Source organism: Atractosteus spatula, unplaced genomic scaffold (genome assembly GCF_055471065.1).
Source record: "Atractosteus spatula isolate fAtrSpa1 unplaced genomic scaffold, fAtrSpa1.hap1 Scaffold_41, whole genome shotgun sequence".
NCBI lineage: Eukaryota > Metazoa > Chordata > Actinopteri > Semionotiformes > Lepisosteidae > Atractosteus > Atractosteus spatula.
Window position 1 is genome coordinate 57881 of NW_028296870.1, and position 17545 is coordinate 75425.

General features: G+C 51.9%; 3 non-coding genes across 3 annotated transcripts; all 3 read left to right on the forward strand.

Moving 5' to 3' along the window:
• The first annotated feature begins 12059 nt into the window (after positions 1 to 12059).
• On the forward strand, positions 12060 to 12132 carry trnav-cac (transfer RNA valine (anticodon CAC)). Its single transcript has one exon. It is a non-coding gene; the product is annotated as a tRNA-Val (tRNA).
• A 2810-nt stretch (positions 12133 to 14942) lies between these two features.
• trnae-uuc (transfer RNA glutamic acid (anticodon UUC)) lies at positions 14943 to 15014 on the forward strand. The gene has a single exon. It is a non-coding gene; the product is annotated as a tRNA-Glu (tRNA).
• Positions 15015 to 15467: 453 nt separating this feature from the next.
• Positions 15468 to 15540, forward strand: trnav-cac (transfer RNA valine (anticodon CAC)). The gene has a single exon. It is a non-coding gene; the product is annotated as a tRNA-Val (tRNA).
• Positions 15541 to 17545: the final 2005 nt, after the last annotated feature.

Below are 17545 nucleotides of genomic sequence, written 5' to 3' on the forward strand. Positions count from 1 at the left end.
CAGTCCTTTCAAGAATTCATTAACACTCTCAACACACACCACAGGTCCATTAAACTCAAATACACCAAGCATGAAAACCAGATAGACTTCCTAGACACCACCACATACAAGGGTTCCTCCTTCAACAACACAGGCAAACTGGACATCAAGGTATATTTCAAAGACACGGACACACACGGCTTACTGCACAAAGACAGCTTCCACCCAAAACATACTTTCAAAGGACTGGGAAAATCACAACTCCTACGCTTCCACAAAATCTGCACACAACAACAAGACTTTGAGGAAGCCAAACACACACTCTTCCAAGCCCAAGCTCTACGCCCGAGAGGATATACACAAAGATTCCTCAGAAATGTGGCACAAACATTTCTAAACAGAAAAACACCTGATGACAGCAAAATAATCCCCCTCATCACAACATACTCCCAACTCAGCGGAATAACCAACCAAAAACTAAAGTCTACATTCACCACGATATTAGAAAACACAAACCTACTGAGGGAACACAAAATCATATCTGCATAACGAAAAAACAAAAACCTACAGGATTATTTAGTCCAAAGCAAACTAAAACCAGTACAAAACAGATCAAATACACCAAAAGCCAAACACTTCAAACAGAAAACAACGATCCAAAACAACAAAACCAAAGAAATCTTCCAGTTGCAAAGGGTGCTCTCAGAAAACACCAATAATGCTGTCTATGGCATCCAGTGCAAAACATGCGGGGTGACCTATGTGGGGGAAACGGGTAACTCCATCCGAACCCGACTGGCACAACACAGGTACAACATCCGGAACCAGCGGGAAAGGAGGACTCACCTGGTGGCACACTTCCTACAGCACGGGCTGGAAGCGCTGGAGGCCACAGGACTGGAGAGCAACCCCAACTGGACAGAGATGGAAAGAAAGAAAAAGGAAATGGAGTGGATCAAAAGACTTCATATTACCTTTCCACAAGGCCTGAACATCAGAAAATAAACTGGGAGGGTTTCAGTCGTTGGAAGGAGAGTGCAACACTCCTTGTCCCAGATGGTCCCTTCTTAGAGAAAATCTGGGAGAAAGAGCTTTGTTTCCCTACCCTGACCCTGTCGATACTGACGATTGCACCTAACCCTAACCCTGACGATACTGACGATCGTACCTAACCCTAACCCTAACCCTGACAAAACCCGACGATCGCACCTAACCCTAACCCTGACGATACTGACAATCATCCCTAACTCTGACCCTGACTCTGCCAGCAGCCACATCACCCTCCAACTAACAACTGGCAACCCACTGAAGTTAAGCAGGTGTGAGCCTGGTCAGTACCTGGATGGGAGACCTCCTGGGAAAGGTTGCTGCTGGAATAGGTATTAGTGGGGCCAGCAGGAGGCGCTCACCCTGTGGTCCACATGGGTCCTAATGCCCCAGTATAGTGATGGGGACACTATACTGTAAACAGGTGCCATCCTTTGGATGAGACGTAAAAGCGAGGTCCTGACTCTCTGTGGTGATTAAAAATCCCAGGGTGTTTCCCGAAAAGAGTAGGGGTATAACCCCGGCGTCCTGGCCAAATTTCCCATTGGCCCTTACCAATCATGGCCTCCTAATAATCCCCATATATGAATTGGCTTCATTACTCTCTGCTCTCCTCCCCACTAATAGCGGATGTGTGGTGAGCATTCTGGTGCACTATGGCTGCCGTCGCATCATCCAGGTGGATGCTGCACATTGTTTGGTAGTGGAGGGGAGACACGATTGCCTGTAAAGCGGGTTGAGTGGAGTGTCCAAAAGAGCACTATGTAAGTGTAAGCAATTATAATTATTAATTAATTACTGCTTTACGCAGAGAGTGGCGGGGGTGGGATGTCAGAGCCATACAACACTTCTTTACGGAGAGAGTGGCGGAGGTGGGATATCAGGGCCTGACGACACTTCTTTACGGAGAGAGTGGCGGGGGTGGGATGTCAGGGCCATAAGACACTGCTTTATGCAGAAAGTGGAGGGGGTGGGATATTAGGGCCTGACAACACTGCTTAACGCAGAGAGTGGAGGGGTGGGTGTCAGGGCCATACGACACTTCTTTACGCAGAGAGTGTCAGGGGTGGGATGTCAGGGCCTGACAATACTGCTTTACGCAGAGAGTGGCGGGGTTGGATGTCAGGGCCATACGACATTGCTTTACGCAGAGAGTGGTGGGGGACGGATGTCAGGGTCGTACGACACTGTTTACGCAGAGAGCGGAAGAGGTGGGATGTCAGGGCCATACGACAACGCTTTACACAGAGAGTGGAGGGGGTGGGTGTCAGGGCAACACGACTGCTTTACGCAGAGAGTGGTGGGGGTGGGATGTCAGGGCCTGATGATACTGCTTTACGCAGAGAGTGGCGGGGGTGGGATGTCAGGGCCTGATGAGACTGCATTATGCAGAGAGTGGCAGGTGTGTGTGTCAGGGCCATAAGACTGCTTTACGCAGAGAGTGGTGGGGGTGGGATGTCAGAGGCTGACGACAGTGCTTTACGCAGAGAGTGGTGGGGGAGATATGTCAGGGTCGTACGACACTGCTTTACACAGAGATTGGAGGGGGTGGGATGTCAGGGCCATATGACAGTGCTTTACGCAGAGAGTTGCGGAGGTGGGATGTCAGGGCTATACGACAGTGCTTTACGCAGAGAGTGGTGGGGGTGGGATGTCAGGGCCTGACGATGCTGCTTTACGCAGAGAGTGGTGGGGGTCGGATTTCAGGGCTTTACGACACTGCTTTATGCAGAGAGTGGAGGGGTGGGTGTCAGGGCCATACGACACTTCTTTACGCAGAGAGTGGCAGGGGTGGAATGTCAGGGCCTGACGATACTGCTTTACGCAGAAATTAGCAGGGGTGGGATGTTAGGGCCTGACGATACTGCTTTACGCAGAGAGTGGCGGGGGTTGGATGTCAGGGCCGTAAGACACCGCTTTATGCAGAGAGTGCAGGGGGTGGGGTGTCAGGGCCATACGACACTTCTTTATGCAGAGAGTGGTGGGGGTGGGATGTCAGAGCCTGACGACAGTGGTTTACGCAGAGAGCAGAGGAGGCAGGATTTCAGGGCCATACGACAGTGCTTTACGCAGAGAGTGGAGGGGGAGGGATGTCAGGGCCTGACAACACTGCTTAACGCAGAGAGTGGAGGGGTGAGTGTCAGGGCCATACGACACTTCTTTACGCAGAGAGTGGCAGGGGTGGGATGTCAGGGCCTGACGATACTGCTTTATGCAGAGAGTGATGAGGGTGGGATGTCAGGGCCTGACGAGACTGCATTATGCTGAGAGCGGAGGGGTGGGTCTCAGGGCCATACGACACTTCTTTACGTAGAGAGTAGCGGGGTGGGTGTCAGGGCCATACAAAACTGCTTTACACAGTGAGAGGCGATGGTGGGATGTCAGGGTCGTACGACACTGCTTTACGCAGAGAGCGGAGGAGGTGGGATGTCAGAGCCTGACGACACTTCTTTACGTAGAGAGTGGCGGGGATTGGATGTCAGGGCCTGACAACACTGCTTAATGCAGAGAGTGGAGGGGTGGGTGTCAGGGCCATACGACACTTCTTTACGCAGGGAGTGGCGGGGGTGGGATGTCAGGGCCATACGACAGTGCTTTACGCAGAGAGTGGCAGGAGTGGGATGTCAGGGCCTGACAACACAGCTTAACGCAGAGAGTGGAGGGGTGGGTGTCAGGGCTATACGACAGTGCTTTCCTCAGAGAGTGGTGGGGGTGTGATGTCAGGGCCATACGACAGTGCTTTACACAGAGAGTGGTGGGGATGGGATGTCAGGGCTAGACGACACTGCCTTATTCAAAGAGTGGAGGGGTGGGTGTCAGGGCTATACGACAGTGCTTTCCGCAGGGAGTGGTGGGGGTGGGATGTCAGGGCTTGACGGCACTGCTTTATGCAGAGAGTGGAGGGGTGCGTGTCAGGGCCATACGATACTACTTTACGCAGTTAGTGGCGGGGGTGGGATGTCAGGGCTAGACGACACTGCTTTATTCAAAGAGTGGAGGGGTGGGTGTCAGGGCTATACGACAGTGCTTTCCGCAGGGAGTGGTGGGGGTGGGATGTCAGGGCTTGACGACACTGCTTTATGCAGAGAGTGGAGGGGTGCGTGTCAGGGCTATACGACAGTGCTTTACGCAGAGAGTGGTGGGGGTGTGATGTCAGGGTCATACGACAGTGCTTTACACAGAGAGTGGCGGGGGTGGGATGTCAGGGCCTGACAACACAGCTTAACGCAGAGAGTGGAGGGGTGGGTGTCAGGGCCATACGACACTTCTTTACGTAGAGTGTGGCGGGGGTGGGATGTCAGGGCTTGACGACTGCTTTATGCAAAGAATGGAGGGGTGGGTGTCAGGGCTATACAACAGTGCTTTCCGCAGAGAGTGATGGGGGTGTGATGTCAGGGCCATACAACAGTGCTTTACACAGAGAGTGGCGGGGGTGGGATGTCAGGGCCATACGACAGTGCTTTATGCAGAGAGTGGAGGGATTGGTGTCAGGGCCATATGACACTGCTTTACAAAGAGAGTGGCGGGGGTGGGATGTCAGGGCCTGACAACACAGCTGAACACAGAGAGTGGAGGTGTGGGTGTCAGGGCCATACGACACTTCTTTACGTAGAGAGTGGCGGGGGTGGGATGTCAGGGCTTGACGACACTGCTTTATGCAGAGAGTGGAGGGGTGGGTGTCAGGGCTATACGACAGTGCTTTACGCAGAGAGTGGTGGGGGTGTGATGTCAGGGCCATACGACAGTGCTTTACACAGAGAGTGGCGGGGGAGGGATGTCAGGGCTTGACAATACTGCTTTATGCAGAGAGTGGTGGGGAGGGTTTCAGGGCCATAAGACACTGCTTTATGCAGAGAGTGGAGCGATTGGTGTCAGGGCCATATGACACTGCTTTACACAGAGAGTGGTGGGGGTGGGATGTCAGGGCCTGACAACACAGCTTAACGCAGAGAGTGGAGGGGTGGGATGTCAGGGCCATACGACACTGCTTTATTCAAAGAGTGGAGGGGTGGATGTCAGGGCTATACGACAGTGCTTTACACAGAGAGTAGTGGGGGTGGGATGTCAGGGCCATATGACACTGGTTTACATAGAGAGTGGCGGAGTTGGGATGTCAGGGCCATATGACACTGCTTTACACAGAGAGTGTTGGGGGTGTGATGTCAGGGCCATACCACACTTCTTTACGCAGGGAGTGGCAGGGGTGGGATGTCAGGGCCTGACGATACTGCTTTACGCAGATAGTGGCGGAGGTGGGATGTCAGGGCCATACGACAGTGCTTTACGCAGAGAGTAAAGGGGGTGGAATGTCAGGGCTTGACGTCACTGCTTTCAGCACAGAGTTGACTGGTGGGTGTCAGGGCCATACGACACTTCTTTACGTAGAGAGTGGCGGGGGTGGGATGTCAGGGCTTGACGACACTGCTTTTATGCAAAGAATGGAGGGGTGGGTGTCAGGGCTATACGACAGTGCTTTCCGCAGAGAGTGATGGGGGTGTGATGTCAGGGCCATACAACAGTGCTTTACACAGAGAGTGGCGGGGGTGGGATGTCAGGGCCATACGACAGTGCTTTATGCAGAGAGTGGAGGGATTGGTGTCAGGGCCATATGACACTGCTTTACACAGAGAGTGGCGGGGGTGGGATGTCAGGGCCTGACAACACAGCTGAACGCAGAGAGTGGAGGTGTGGGTGTCAGGGCCATACGACACTTCTTTACGTAGAGAGTGGCGGGGGTGGGATGTCAGGGCTTGACGACACTGCTTTATGCAGAGAGTGGAGGGGTGGGTGTCAGGGCTATACGACAGTGCTTTACGCAGAGAGTGGTGGGGGTGTGATGTCAGGGCCATACGACAGTGCTTTACACAGAGAGTGGCGGGGGAGGGATGTCAGGGCTTGATGATACTGCTTTATGCAGAGAGTGGTGGGGAGGGTTTCAGGGCCATAAGACACTGCTTTATGCAGAGAGTGGAGCGATTGGTGTCAGGGCCATATGACACTGCTTTACACAGAGAGTGGCGGGGGTGGGATGTCAGGGCCTGACAACACAGCTTAATGCAGAGAGTGGAGGGGTGGGATGTCAGGGCCATGCGACACTGCTTTATTCAAAGAGTGGAGGGGTGGATGTCAGGGCTATACGACAGTGCTTTCCGCAGAGAGTGGTGGGGGTGTAATGTCAGGGCCATACGACAGTGCTTTACACAGAGAGTAGTGGGGGTGGGATGTCAGGGCCATATGACACTGGTTTACATAGAGAGTGGCGGAGTTGGGATGTCAGGGCCATATGACACTGCTTTACACAGAGAGTGGCGGGGGTGGGATGTCAGGGCCTGAAGATACTGCTTATCGCAGAGACCAGAGGAGGTGGGATGTCATGGTTATATGACAGTGCTTTCCACTGAGAGTGGTGGGGGTGGGATGTCATGCCCATAAGACACTGCTTTATGCAGAGAGTTGAGGGATTGATGTCAGGGCCACACTACAGTGCTCCACTCAGGCCTCTGCTTGAATTTGTACTCCTCCTCTCTCTCCCTACCTCTACCTCTCCCTCTCTCTACCTCTCTCCCTACCTCTCCCCTTTCCCCTCCCTACCTCTCTCCCTACCTCTACCTCTCCCTCTCTGTGGGGCCAGCAGGGGGTGCTCACCCTGCGGTCTGTGTGGATCCTATTGTCCCAGTATAGTGATGGGGGACACGATCTGGCCCACCAGCGACGAGCAGGTTACCAGATCTTGACAAAGGGGGCAACTCTTAGTCGTATGAGCTTAGTCACACATCTCAGCGATTAAAAAAACAAAACAAACATATTATGTCCATTACTAACGACTTTTTTTTCCTACATTGAAAGTCTCTTTCCCGGGTGATTTTCTAGCGCGACTGGGGCTCTTCATTTCTCCTCGGTGTCTCATCGCGGGCGGATTTGAAACAGACCACAGAACCTGCCGCTGCAGTGCTCTCGGTTAGGGGCTCTCATCCTGCATCACCAATCTTCCACAGGAGGAACGGAGCTGGATTTCTGTCTGGAAAATAAACTCCAGAGTGAGAGAGAGAGAGCAGAGAGGGGTAGGGAGAGGTAGAGAGAGGTAGAGCGGTAGAGAGGTAGAGAGAGGGTGAGAGGTGGAGGGTGAGGGGGTTAGGGAGAGAGGGAGAGGTAGAGAGAGGGAGAGGTAGAGGTAGGGAGAGAGAGGGAGGAGGAGTACAAATTCAAAGAAGGAGAAAATCCACAACACAACACAGGCGTCGGCATGCGTGGGCTACAAAAGGAACAAGTAAAATGTTTCTTCCGGGCTGAAAAGAGAAGGAAGGAAAACACACCGTTGCGGCACTACGACACGAAGACGCCGAGCCGGTTAAGCACAGCAAACCCAACCTGTTCTCACAAGTTGCTTGCGCTTCAGGCGAAATAAAAGCTGCTGAGCTAAATCAGGAAAGCGGTAACTATTAGGACTGCTCACTGTTCCTCAGGCTGGGACAGGAGATCACACACTGTATTACTATTATTGACAGATAGGCTCACTGTGTCTTCGCTTGGGCTTGAACAGGAGATCACACACTGGATTATTATTATTGAGAGACAGGCTCACTGTCTGTTCCTCAGGCTGGGACAGGAGGACATACACGATATTATTATAGAGAGACAGGCTCACTGTATGTTCCCCAGGCTGGGACAGGAGATCACACTGTATTATTATTATTATTATTATTGAGAGACAGTCTCACAGTCTGTTCCTCAGGCTGGAGCAGGAGATCACACACGGTATTATTATTACTGAGAGACAGGCTCACTGTCTGTTCCTCAGGCTGGGACAGAGGATCACACACTGTATTATTATTGAGAGACAGGCTCACTCTCTGTTCCTCAGGCTGGGACAGGAGATCACACACTATTATTATTATTGACAGATAGGCTGACTGTCTGTTCCTCAGACTGGGACAGGAGATCACACACTGTATTACTATTAATGAGAGACAGGCTCACTGTCTGTTCCTAAGAGTTGGACATGAGATCCCACACTGAAATATTATCATAGAGAGACAGGCTCACTGTATGTTCCCCAGGCTGGGTCAGGAGATCACACTGTATTATTATTATTGAGAGACAGTCTCACTGTCCGTTCCTCAGGCTGGAGCAGGAGATCACATGCTGTATTATTATTATTGACAGATAGGCACACTGTGTCTGTGTCGTTTGGGCTGGGACAGAAGATCACACACTGTATTATTATTACTGAGAGAGAGGCTCACTGTCTCTTCCTCATGCTGGGACAGGAGATCACACACTGTATTATTATTATTGAGAGACAGGCTCACTTTCTGTTCCTCAGGCTGGGACAGGAGATCACACACTGTATTATAAGTATTGAGAGACAGGCTCTCTGTCTGTTCCTCAGGCTGGGACAAGAGATCACACACTGTATTATTATTATTGTGAGACAGGCTCACGGTCTTTTCCCCAGGCTGGGAGAGAAGATCACACTGTATTATTATTATTGAGAGTCTGGCTCACTGTTCCCCAGGCTGGGACAGGAGATCCAACACTGTATTATTATTATAATACGGAAAGCGGTAACTATTAGGACTGCTCACTGTTCCTCAGGCTGGGACAGGAGATCACACACTGTATTACTATTATTGACAGATAGGCTCACTGTGTCTTCGCTTGGGCTTGAACAGGAGATCACACACTGGATTATTATTATTGAGAGACAGGCTCACTGTCTGTTCCTCAGGCTGGGACAGGAGGACATACACTATATTATTATAGAGAGACAGGCTCACTGTATGTTCCCCAGGCTGGGACAGGAGATCACACTGTATTATTATTATTATTATTATTATTATTATTATTATTATTATTATTATTATTGAGAGACAGTCTCACTGTCTGTTCCTCAGGCTGGAGCAGGAGATCACACACGGTATTATTATTACTGAGAGACAGGCTCACTGTCTGTTCCTCAGGCTGGAACAGTAGATCACAGTATATTAGTATTATTATTGAGAGTCTGGCTCACTGTTCCCCAGGCTGGGACAGAAGGTCACACACTGTATTATTATTATTGAGAGCCAGGCTTACTGTCTTTTCCTCAGGCTGGGACAGGAAGTCACACTGTATTATTATTATTGAGAGACCTGCTCTTACCTGACTGTTCCTTAGGCTGTTACAGGAGATCATAATCTGCTTTATTGTTATTAGACTGGCTCACTCCTGTCTGTTCCTCAGGTTGGGACAGGAGGTCATACACTGTATTATTATTATTGAGAGACAGGCTCACTGTCTGTTCTTCAGGCTGGGACAGGAAGTCACACACTGTATTATTATTATTGAGAGACAGGCTCACTTTCTGTTCCTCAGGCTGGGACAGGAGATCACACACTTTTCTATTATTATTGAGAGACATGCTCACGGTTTGTTCCTCAGACTGGGACAGGATATTCCACACTAAGTTATTATTATTGAGAGACAGGTTCACTGTCTGTTCCTCAGGCTAAGACAGGAGATCACACACTGGATTATTATTATTGAGAGACAGGTTTACTGTCTGTTCCCCAGGCTGGGACAGGAGGTCACACACTGTATTATTATTATTGAGAGAGAGGCTCACTGTCTGTTCCTCAGGCTGGGACAGGAAGTCACACACTGTATTATTAATATTATTGAGAGACAGGTTCACTGTCTATTCCTCAGGCTGGGACAGGAGATCATACTGTATTATTATTATTGAGAGACAAGCTCACTGTTCCTCATGCTGGGACAGGAGATCACACTGTATTATTATTATTGACAGATAAACTCACTGTTCCTCAGGCTGAGACAGTAGATCACACTGTATTATTATTATTGAGAGTCTGGTTCACTGTTCCCCAAGCTGGGACAGGAGACCACGCACTGTATTATTATTATTGAGATACAGGCTCACTTGGTGTTCTTTAGGCTGGGACAGTAGATCACACTGTATTATAATTATTGAGAGGCTATTTCACTGTTTCCCAGGCTGGGACAGGAGATCACACACTGTATTATTATTATTGAGAGACAGGCTGACTGTCTGTTCCTCTGGTTTGGGCAGGGAATCACACACTGTATTATTAGTATTATTGAGAGACAGGCTCGCTGTCTGCTCCTCAGGCTGGGACAGGAGATCACACACTGTTGTAGTGTGCTCTCATGAGGCACCAGTTCTGTAGAGGTTTGGGCATTTACTGGGACAATTATTTTTGTGGCAGTAAATCACAAAATTGATTCTTTTAATGTTCTTGGAATCCAACCATGCGATATAACTCAAACAACGCACACACAGGTACTAATACATGAGGATACATTTATTAATATATAGAATATGCATGTAAACCAAACAGATCTTATCGAAAGGGTTATCAGAATACAAAAGATATAAATTCATTCAGTTACAAATTTACACATATCAAGAGGACATAAGTTCGGTATATCATTCATTTAGACCGTTTCGTAATTGAACTTGTTTACAACTTCTACATTAGATACTCAAAACAAGTACATAACCCTTAGGAATTAAATTAATATCAACTGGTTGGGAGCAGTAAAGCAATGAAGTTGAATACTCACTGCCGCTAAGCCTGTAATCTAACTGTTTCCGTAGTGTAGCGGTTATCACGTTCGCCTCACACGCGAAAGATCCCCGGTTCGAGTCCAGGTGGAAACAGCCTCTCTTTGCACGCTCCTGTACTTCACACAGGTATTAAACGACTGATCATTTGTTCCCAATGTATTTAAGGTGCCTTCATGCACTCTTGTACCAAACGCACGTTCCTTCTGTACGCGGAGCCGATCATTTGCAATTGGGCAATCAGGACGAGCTCTGTCGGCTCAAAAGCAGCGCAGGACCTGCAAGAACAACAGAAAGATTAGCATGCAGCGGGGGATGCTAGATCTCATCAAGAATCGGCTCCAGCAACAGGGCTGGGCGCATTGTTCCATTCTCCGACCACTCTCGGTGTAAACAAGTCCCTCCTGGTCTCTGCTTGAAATGCACTTTCCTGCGTTTGCTTTGGTGTAACTGGCTTCCCCTGCATGGGCGAATGTGAAGAAGATCCTTAGTAAGTCATTGAAGAAAACCGAGAAGAGGTCAGAGTGGCCTCTGTCGTTCATCAACGATCCAGTCAGGCAGTACTCCTCTGTAAAGCGCCGTTCGTTCACATCGATTGGCTTTTTTTTGCCTTCATTCGCGCAAGTAGTCAAAGCAGACGCCCCTATTCTGCCGTGACCCGGATTCGAACCGGGGTTGTTGCGGCCACAACGCAAAGTACTGACCACTATACGATCACGGCGAGTTACCGATACCCACGTGGCAGGCCGGAAAAGGCTGTGCTCTCTTCGTGTGACCTAATTCGGAAAAGTCCTGACGTTGCATTTCAACTGAGCCCCAGTATACATCGACCCTTCGACACTCTGAGTGACAACTCTCTTGCGCGTTTTCTCATATTTATGTAGTTTGCTTGCATGATGCCCGGAACAGCAGGGGTGTGTGCTCCCATATGGTCTAGCGGTTAGGATTCCTAGTTTTCACCCAGGCGGCCCGGGTTCGACTCCCGGTATGGGAACCTGTCAGTTTTGCCTCCTGCTTTCCAAAAGATCAGCACCGTGTACGAAGGAGCCGCATTAAAACCACTCGAACGTGCAAAACGCGCGAGAAGAGGGGGCGCTTGTTTCCAACCGAAGACTTCTCGCGTGTGAGACGAGCTGATCATCGCTGCAGGAGGTGGGAGGGTTACTCTGGTAGACAGGGCTGACCTTCGGCAATAGGATTTATACTCTCCAAGATGATATTTGCACTTTCTGGAGAGGCGATTTTCTCCACTTCAGTAGCCCGATTTCGTCGATTGCGTGGAGAGGGCTGTAGAATGTGGCGCCGCCTTTCCTGCTCCGTCCATGACAGGCGTGCTGGTCTCTGGAGAGAGAGCACGGTCCATCAGCGCACTCCAATAAAGGCACTGGAAGCAGCTGAATCGCATTGGCGAAGCTCAGCGCTGGGCCGCTGGGCAGGGATTGCCACCGTTTCCGTAGTGTAGTGGTTATCACGTTCGCCTCACACGCGAAAGGTCCCCGGTTCGAAACCGGGCGGAAACAGACCGGCTTCCTTTGTCGGCACGCACAAAAGGGGATTGGGGATTCGCCTAGCGCAGTGATCGAACAGACCCACTCACCTCTTAGTGTGGCGGGATCTGCACAGTGCATGTCGCAGCGCATCCTGCTTTCACTTCAATGCGCGTCCTGATGTACCCCAGTCTCCCGCGTGACAGGTGCGGATAATCACCACTATACTAACGAGGAAGACATCGCTCTCTCCGACCCCCGGCATCGTGTCCCGACCCACCGTGCTGGAAGCCGACGCCTGCTGTGATTCCTTTACGGAGCAGAAATGACAACCGAGGAGCCGAGAGATCATTTCAGCATTTCGCGTCTGAACAGAAAACACAAACGACCAACTCGGAATGATTTGCCTTTGATGCTTTCAAAGCGTTCTTTGTGCATCGAACAGACCCACTCACCTCTTAGTGTGGCGGGATCTGCACAGTGCATGTCGCAGCGCTTCCTGCTTTCACTTCAATGTGCTTCCTGATGTCGAGTCGTGTGCCGTGCGGAGGCTCTGAAAGCGAGAGCAATGAAAAGGTGCACGGCGCTGTGAAAGAAAACAGAGAAGTGAAAGGCAGTCCTTTCTCTAAGGAGGTAAAAGAAAAGCTTTCTACTCCCCGTCAGGGAATCGAACCCTGGTCTCCTGCGTGACAGGCGGAGATACTTGCCACTATACTAACGAGGAAGACACCGCACTCTCCGATCCTCGGCATCGTGTCCCGACCCAGCGTGCTGGAAGGCGACGCGTGCTGTGATTCCTTTACGGAACAGAAATGACAACCGAGGAGCCGAGAGATCATGTCAGCATTTCGCGTCTGAACGGAAAACACAAACGACCAACTCGGAATGACTTGCTTTTGACGCTTTTCAAAGCGTTCTTTGTGCACGACGACTGCGCCGCCTAGCAGATACAGATGGGTTGTACAACTCTGAACTAGCAAATGGAAGAGGGCTAAGCCCCCTCTCTTTTAGCCCAGGTTCGATCTGTCTCCCAGAATCACCAGGGCGCACGCACACACACCCGTGCCGTTGAAGTGCTCTGCTTCATTTCTAAGGGCAACTCAACATTCACTCCTACCCCGAGAACAGAAAAGACAGCGTCCGCAGCAACAACAGCTCAGGTCTCTGCACAGGAGCTAAGCTGCCCCCATCTCCTCTGCTCTGCGGCTCCTGCGGAGTGGAGTCCTGCCTGGAGCCGTGTTTGCAGGCGGCGGCTCCCCGCGCTCTGTCTGTGCGTCCAAGAGCTCCTGGGAGGAAGAGAGAGCCCTCCCACTCGGGGGCTTTTCCACGGTCTGTGTGAGGAGGGGCGGGTGTGTCCAGTAGCTTATCGAGCGGAAGCCTGGGGCGGCGGAGAGCTGTGATCGTGCAGACCTTGAGGTGTCACCTCTTTGTCTGCTTTCCCGCCCCCCCTCCGCCCAAGCTCTGCTCCAGAGTAGCCCGGCAACCCCTCACACCTGCACGTGTCACAACCTAAGGTGTGGTCATGAGACACCCATGGGGTGCTGCTCTGTTCTTGCTAATTGTTTCCTGCCCGTCGCAGGCAGGAGTCCATGCGAGGAAGATGCGCTGGACAGAGCTCAGAGGGCACAGCTGGGTGGCTTTCCTTCTGAGTGACGTTCCTGCAACACTCTCCCGCTCCTCTTGGTGCGCTCATGCCGCAACACAGGAAGGCTGGAGCAGGTGGCTGTGGGCTCTGCGCACTGCCGAAATAGGTCAGTTGGGAGAGCGTTAGACTGAAGATCTAAAAGTCCCTGGTTTGATCCCGGGTTTCGGCATTTTGTTTCATCGCGCCCTTTGTTCCTCTCTCCAGCGCCCCCTGCCTAAAGTGACGCTTCCCTTTCTCAGCCCGAAACGCAAGCGAGACACCAGCAGCGGTCCCTGCAGGTTTCCGTAGTGTAGCGGCTATCACGTTCGCCTCACACGCGAAAGGTCCCCGGTTCGAGACCGGGCGGAAACAGCCTCTTTTTGCACGCTCCTGTACTTCACAGAGGTCTTGAGCGACCGGTCATTTGTTCCCAATGTATTTCCGGTGCCTTCATGCACTCTTGTACCAAACGCACGTTCCTTCTGTACGCGGAGCCGATCATTTGCAATTGGGCTGTGCCGACAGACCAGGACGAGCTCTGTCGGCTCAAAAGCAGCGCAGGACCTGCAACAACAACAGAAAGATTAGCATCCAGCGGGGGCCTCTTAGTGAGCCCAAGATCTCATCAAGAATCGGCTCCAGCAACAGGGCTGGGCGCATTGTTCCATTCTCCGACCACTCTCGGTGTAAACAAGTCCCTCCTGGTCTCTGCTTGAAATGCACTTTCCTGCGTTTGCTTTGGTGTAACTGGCTTCCCCTGCATGGGCGAATGTGAAGAAGATCCTTAGTAAGTCATTGAAGAAAACCGAGAAGAGGTCAGAGTGGCCTCTGTCGTTCATCAACGATCCAGTCAGGCAGTACTCCTCTGTAAAGCGCCGTTCGTTCACATCGATTGGCTTTTTTTTGCCTTCATTCGCGCAAGTAGTCAAAGCAGACGCCCCTATTCTGCCGTGACCCGGATTCGAACCGGGGTTGTTGCGGCCACAACGCAAAGTACTGACCACTATACGATCACGGCGAGTTACCGATACCCACGTGGCAGGCCGGAAAAGGCTGTGCTCTCTTCGTGTGACCTAATTCGGAAAAGTCCTGACGTTGCATTTCAACTGAGCCCCAGTATACATCGACCCTTCGACACTCTGAGTGACAACTCTCTTGCGCGTTTTCTCATATTTATGTAGTTTGCTTGCATGATGCCCGGAACAGCAGGGGTGTGTGCTCCCATATGGTCTAGCGGTTAGGATTCCTGGTTTTCACCCAGGCGGCCCGGGTTCGACTCCCGGTATGGGAACCTGTCAGTTTTGCCTCCTGCTTTCCAAAAGATCAGCACCGTGTACGAAGGAGCCGCATTAAAACCACTCGAACGTGCAAAACGCGCGAGAAGAGGGGGCGCTTGTTTCCAACCGAAGACTTCTCGCGTGTGAGACGAGCTGATCATCCCTGCAGGAGGTGGGAGGGTTACTCTGGTAGACAGGGCTGACCTTCGGCAATAGGATTTATACTCTCCAAGATGATATTTGCACTTTCTGGAGAGGCGATTTTCTCCACTTCAGTAGCCCGATTTCGTCGATTGCGTGGAGAGGGCTGTAGAATGTGGCGCCGCCTTTCCTGCTCCGTCCATGACAGGCGTGCTGGTCTCTGGAGAGAGAGCACGGTCCATCAGCGCACTCCAATAAAGGCACTGGAAGCAGCTGAATCGCATTGGCGAAGCTCAGCGCTGGGCCGCTGGGCAGGGATTGCCACCGTTTCCGTAGTGTAGTGGTTATCACGTTCGCCTCACACGCGAAAGGTCCCCGGTTCGAAACCGGGCGGAAACAGACCGGCTTCCTTTGTCGGCACGCACAAAAGGGGATTGGGGATTCGCCTAGCGCAGTGATCGAACAGACCCACTCACCTCTTAGTGTGGCGGGATCTGCACAGTGCATGTCGCAGCGCATCCTGCTTTCACTTCAATGCGCGTCCTGATGTACCCCAGTCTCCCGCGTGACAGGTGCGGATAATCACCACTATACTAACGAGGAAGACATCGCTCTCTCCGACCCCCGGCATCGTGTCCCGACCCACCGTGCTGGAAGCCGACGCCTGCTGTGATTCCTTTACGGAGCAGAAATGACAACCGAGGAGCCGAGAGATCATTTCAGCATTTCGCGTCTGAACAGAAAACACAAACGACCAACTCGGAATGATTTGCCTTTGATGCTTTCAAAGCGTTCTTTGTGCATCGAACAGACCCACTCACCTCTTAGTGTGGCGGGATCTGCACAGTGCATGTCGCAGCGCTTCCTGCTTTCACTTCAATGTGCTTCCTGATGTCGAGTCGTGTGCCGTGCGGAGGCTCTGAAAGCGAGAGCAATGAAAAGGTGCACGGCGCTGTGAAAGAAAACAGAGAAGTGAAAGGCAGTCCTTTCTCTAAGGAGGTAAAAGAAAAGCTTTCTACTCCCCGTCAGGGAACCGAACCCTGGTCTCCCGCGTGACAGGCGGGGATACTTGCCACTATACTAACGAGGAAGACACCGCACTCTCCGATCCTCGGCATCGTGTCCCGACCCAGCGTGCTGGAAGGCGACGCGTGCTGTGATTCCTTTACGGAACAGAAATGACAACCGAGGAGCCGAGAGATCATGTCAGCATTTCGCGTCTGAACGGAAAACACAAACGACCAACTCGGAATGACTTGCTTTTGACGCTTTTCAAAGCGTTCTTTGTGCACGACGACTGCGCCGCCTAGCAGATACAGATGGGTTGTACAACTCTGAACTAGCAAATGGAAGAGGGCTAAGCCCCCTCTCTTTTAGCCCAGGTTCGATCTGTCTCCCAGAATCACCAGGGCGCACGCACACACACCCGTGCCGTTGAAGTGCTCTGCTTCATTTCTAAGGGCAACTCAACATTCACTCCTACCCCGAGAACAGAAAAGACAGCGTCCGCAGCAACAACAGCTCAGGTCTCTGCACAGGAGCTAAGCTGCCCCCATCTCCTCTGCTCTGCGGCTCCTGCGGAGTGGAGTCCTGCCTGGAGCCGTGTTTGCAGGCGGCGGCTCCCCGCGCTCTGTCTGTGCGTCCAAGAGCTCCTGGGAGGAAGAGAGAGCCCTCCCACTCGGGGGCTTTTCCACGGTCTGTGTGAGGAGGGGCGGGTGTGTCCAGTAGCTTATCGAGCGGAAGCCTGGGGCGGCGGAGAGCTGTGATCGTGCAGACCTTGAGGTGTCACCTCTTTGTCTGCTTTCCCGCCCCCCCTCCGCCCAAGCTCTGCTCCAGAGTAGCCCGGCAACCCCTCACACCTGCACGTGTCACAACCTAAGGTGTGGTCATGAGACACCCATGGGGTGCTGCTCTGTTCTTGCTAATTGTTTCCTGCCCGTCGCAGGCAGGAGTCCATGCGAGGAAGATGCGCTGGACAGAGCTCAGAGGGCACAGCTGGGTGGCTTTCCTTCTGAGTGACGTTCCTGCAACACTCTCCCGCTCCTCTTGGTGCGCTCATGCCGCAACACAGGAAGGCTGGAGCAGGTGGCTGTGGGCTCTGCGCACTGCCGAAATAGGTCAGTTGGGAGAGCGTTAGACTGAAGATCTAAAAGTCCCTGGTTTGATCCCGGGTTTCGGCATTTTGTTTCATCGCGCCCTTTGTTCCTCTCTCCAGCGCCCCCTGCCTAAAGTGACGCTTCCCTTTCTCAGCCCGAAACGCAAGCGAGACACCAGCAGCGGTCCCTGCAGGTTTCCGTAGTGTAGCGGCTATCACGTTCGCCTCACACGCGAAAGGTCCCCGGTTCGAGACCGGGCGGAAACAGCCTCTTTTTGCACGCTCCTGTACTTCACAGAGGTCTTGAGC